This window comes from Mus caroli, chromosome 4 (genome assembly GCF_900094665.2).
Source record: "Mus caroli chromosome 4, CAROLI_EIJ_v1.1, whole genome shotgun sequence".
In the NCBI taxonomy this organism is placed as follows: Eukaryota; Metazoa; Chordata; class Mammalia; order Rodentia; family Muridae; genus Mus; species Mus caroli.
The window spans coordinates 108,265,657-108,270,592 of record NC_034573.1 but is presented as its reverse complement, the minus strand read 5'-3'; the positions used below and the strand labels follow the sequence as shown (position 1 = coordinate 108,270,592).

Genomic DNA, 4,936 nt, shown 5'->3' with positions numbered 1-4,936 from the left:
AGTAGCAACAAAAATAATTTTATGGTTGGGGAAGGGTGTCACCAACCATAAGGAACTGTACTAAAGGGTCGCAGCATTTGGAAGGTTGAGAACTGCTGTCTAAAGGGAGGCAAAACCCCTCCATTCCTCGGGGGAGCTTCTTAGACTCAGGAAGTAAACAACTTACAAACTTCAAGAAGTCCCTGAAGCTGACCAGACTGAGGAGGTTCCTCCCTTCTCAAACTTACAGAGACAGTAAGAACTACTGAGAGATTCTCTCAGGGAAGCTGAGCTGCCAAGAAGAGACATCCGGCAGACGCCGCTGTCACTTTTCCCTTCTCACTGCAGCCATGGTCAACCCCACCGTGTACTCTGACATCACGGCCAACAGTGAACCCTTGAGCCACGTCTCCTTCGAGCTGTTAGCAGACAAAGTTCCAAAGACAGCAGAAAACTTTCGTGCTCTGAGCCCTGGAGAGAAAGGATTTGGCTATAAGGGTTCCTCCCTTCACAGAATTATTCCAGGATTCACGTGCCATTCATTTACACGCCATAATGGCACTTGGCGGCAGGTCCGTCAAAGGAGAGAAATCGAGGGTGAGAACTTCACCCTGAAGCGTACAGCTCCTGGTATCTTGTCCATGGCAAACGCTGGACCAAACGCAAACGGTCCCCAGTTTTTTATCTGCACTGCCAAGACTGAATGGCTGGATGGTCTTTGGAAAGGTGAAAGAAGGCATGAACATTGCGGAAGCCATGGAGCATTTTGCATCCAGGAATGGCAAGACCAGCAAGAAGATCACATTTCCAACTGTGGACAACTCTAATTTCTTTTGACTTGCGGGCATTTTACCCATCAAACCATTCCTCTGTAGCTCAGGAGAGCACCCCACCCCATCTGCTCGCAATGTCCTGTCATCTCTGCTCTCACTCAAGTTCTTTGGGTTCCATATTTTCCTCTTTCCCCTTCAAGTCTAGCTGAGTTGCAAAGTTAAGTTTATGATTACGAATAAAAACTAAATAAGAAAAAAAAAAAAGAGAGAGAGAGAGAGAGACATCCTTCATCAAGGAGGCACTGTTGTACCTGCAGGCTGTCCAGCGAGTCCCAGGTGTCCAGCTTTCTGACACAGCCCTGGGTGCTGGGATGGACTTTGTGATGCAGCTGCCATTCAGTCACTTCTGATCCTGTCAGTAACCCCTCACCCATATTCCTAGAAGTAATGCCAGTAAGTTCACCGATTTACCAGGTTGGATTCTGGTGTCTCGGTGCTTTGTTCCGTCAGAGGGTTCCCTATGCAGGGTGAGTAGATGTGTGTTCATGTTTCTCCAGACATAGTGTGGCACAGCATAACGGTGCCCAAAGCAGGGACTGATGGAACCATAGATGAGTTGAGGAGCAGTTGCATGGTCCTGGCTAGGGGTAGCTGGGGATGGAACTGAGGTGGAATAGTCTGAGGATACAGCAATCTGTAGACATGCAGGGATGGAGGTGGGGATCCTGACATTTTTATGGGATAAAATTCCCTCAGGCCTGGAGAGTGACACACAAGGGACAAGAGTGTCAACAGGTTGCTTGAGGTTACACGGCCACTGCTATGTGTAGTAAGAGTTGTAAGGTGGAGACGACTACTCCGTGGAGATTTGCTTGTGGAAGAGCAGCCAGATGGAAGATGGCTGATCGTACAGCCAACAGGCTACTCAGAAAAGAGGGTGCAAGTTAAATTTCTGCTAAGGAGCTTTTCACAGGATTCAAAACCTTAGAGTCCATAAGAAGGATCAAGAGTCCGGAGAAAAAGTCCCCAGCGGACAGAATAAAAGATACTGTCCTGGTCAGTGTTTTGTCAGCTTGATGCAAGCTAGAGGAGGGAGCGTCCATCGAGAAAATGTCCCCATCAGATTAGTCTGTGGTACATTTTCTTTCTTGATGATGGATGTGGGTGGGCCCAGCTCACTGGGGGCAGCATCACCCCTGGGCTGGTGGTCCTGGATGCTACAGGAAGGCAGGCTGAGCAAGCCATGAGGAGCAAACCAGTCAGCACCACTTCTCTGCATCAGCATCTGCCCCCAGGTTCCTTGCCCTGCTTGGGTTCCTGCCGGGACTCCCCTCAGCGACGGACCTGGAAGTATAAAGTGAAATAAATCCTGTCCGCCTCAAGTTGCTTTCGGTCGTGGTGTTTTATCACAACAATAGAAACGCAAAGATGGAAATATCTCAGGCCAGACCTTTAATAAAGAAGAAAAAATATCTGAGATTCAATACGCAGATGGAGGCCTTCACAATGGTCCAGCACAGAAACCCACGCTAATCTTGGGATACACAGCACCTGAGCTGGCTGAGCTGGGAAAAGACTTTAAACACAGCAGTAAAAAGAGCTTCTCACCAGCTGGCTTGTGAGGCTGTGGGGAGTGTGTGTGTGTGTGTGTGTGTGTGTGTGTGTGTGTGTGTGTGTGTGTATGGAATGGGAAGAGTCTAAGCACTGGGAACTCAGAAAAAATAAGTAATACAATCACACATCCTTGCTTGAGATGAAGGCTGCACACCCTGAGCTGTGGAGTTAGTCTCTGATGGACCGGCTCAGGTGGGCTGCACACCCTGAGCTGTGGAGTTAGTCTCTGATGGACCGGCTCAGGTGGGCCATTAGAGACTCTTGGTTATCACCAGCTGACGTCCCCCGTGGATGTCAGGGACAGGAGGACAACAGAGAGAAGTGGGCGTGTGAGAGGACATATTTGATGCCCATTTTATGGGGCCAAATATGACCTGATTGTTTACAAACGTTTATAGGGGGCTTGATGTTGCTGAGCCCCTGTGGTAGGACATGGTCTCTGGGAAGAGGAGAGGCTTTGCCAGGTATAACTGACTTAGACCAGCATGTGTGCAGGTCTGTCAGGTGCTAAGACAGAAAAGATTCGAGGAAGCCAAGCAGAGGGGCCTCTTTGTGACTCTTGGATTCCAGTGTGGGTAGATTTACAACAAGCTGGGCTCCTTCGAAAGAAGACAAGTGGAAACCCAAGGTTGGTGCTGGTGAGCCTTTTAAAGGCTTTATAAGGTGTGACTAACAGTTCACCATTTGGGGCGGGGGAGGCACGGCTAGAGAGCTGGCTCAGCGGTTAAAGTAAGCATTGTCTTTCCAGAGGACCTGAGTCAGATCCCCAGCAACCACACCAAACTGCTCCCAAGTTCCTGTAACCCCAGCTCCAGGGTGATTTAACTCCACTGGCCTCTGTAGGCATCTCCCCATACTCAGACACATAATTTAAAAAGAAAAAAGAAACAAGGCCATAAGAGGGAATCCCAAACCAAAAGCCATGGGTGATCCCTACTGCACACCCCTCCCTTACCTAAAGGAGGTCAGGATTAGGCTAATGGCACCTCCAGGTGAGGGTCATGCAGGAGAACTGGACTTCTGTAAATGTTTAAAGTATTTGGGCCAGACGTGGTGGTGCACACCTTTAATTCCAGCACGTAGGAGGCAGAGGCAGATGGTTCTCTTGAGTTGGAGGCCAGGCCTGGTCTACAGAGTCAGTTTCAGGACAGCCAGAACTCTACAAAGAAACCCTACCACCACCCCACCCCCCACCCCCAAACAATGGATGTTCAGAGTCAATGAGCATCTATTGGTAGCCATGAATATAAAATAATACAGAGATTGAGCTTGATTGAGGGCTGGGCAGCTCTCTCCCTTGAGTAGACCAAGTATGTCTGTCTCTTGGACATAAAGATTATTTGCTCAGCCAGAAGACCTCTCAGCAACTGTATCTATCAGGAAATACTGGTCATGGCTAAAGTACAGTGCTAGCTAAGTTCTGCTTAGTCAAGATGAGGCAAACACAGGTGTAGGTTAAGGGGGAAGACATAGGTGTAACTTAAGAAGTTGGGCACAAGGCTAGCCCAAAGGAGGCAGATGAAAGCTTATCAGAATGGGCCCCATGCTGATACCGCAGGGTCAAAGCGTTGGATGACTCAGGGAGAAGGACTGTAAAGGACAAAGACCTGTACACAGGCCAGTTCTCCCATCCATGATGCTGTACCTGATGTTGCTCTTTCAGGAATGATTTTTAAACGGGCTGGTGAGATGGCTTAGCAGTTAAAAGCACTGACTGCTCTTCAAATTTGACTCCTGAATTCAAATCCCAGCAACCACATGGTGGCTCACAACCATCTGTAATGAGATCTGATGCCCTCTTCTGGTGTGTCTGAAGACAGCTACAGTGTACTTATTTATAATAATAAATAAAATTTTGGACTGGAGCGAGTGGGGCCAACTGGAGGAAGTAGAGGTCCAAAATTCAATTCCCAACAACCACATGAAGGCTCACAACCATCTGTACAGCTACAGTGTACTCATATACATAAAATAAATAAATCTTTTTTTTTTAAAAAAGGAATAATTTTAAACGAAACCCTGAATACAACCTGCCGAATCTGTTCAGTGTTACTTGTGTATGTGGTTCCAGGCCTCACTATTTGGTATTAGATAACCCAGTTAAGGGCTCATCTCTGGGGAGAATGTTTCTTCCACTCTCAGCATCAGCATTCTTTGCTTGCCAGTAGTTCTTTGTCTATGGGTGGGGCTCAATGGGATTTCCCTCTTCCAACTATCACGTCTACTAGTGTGTATTTAGGCATTTATGTAGGCTTTGGTTTTTCAAAACCTACTTTATTTATTTTTTTAAGATTTATTAATTTTATTTTATGTATATGAGTACATTGTAGCTGTACAGATGGTTGTGAGCCTTCATGTGGTTCCTGGGAATTGAATTTAGGACCTCTGCTCACTCCAGTTGGCCCCTGCTCACTCCAGTCAACCTCCCTCACTCCAGTTGGCCCTGCCCGCTCAGTCCCTGTTTGCTCCAGCCCAAAGATTTATTATTATACATAAGTACACTGTGACTGTCTACAGACACACCAGAAAAGGGTGCCAGATCTCATTACAGATGGTTGTGAGCCACCATG

The 4,936-nt window shown here is 47.5% G+C and overlaps 1 pseudogene; it reads left to right on the top strand.

Annotated features, from left to right (window-relative positions):
• The first annotated feature begins 329 nt into the window (after positions 1 to 329).
• Positions 330 to 806, top strand: LOC110293739 (annotated as a pseudogene).
• Positions 807 to 4,936: the final 4,130 nt, after the last annotated feature.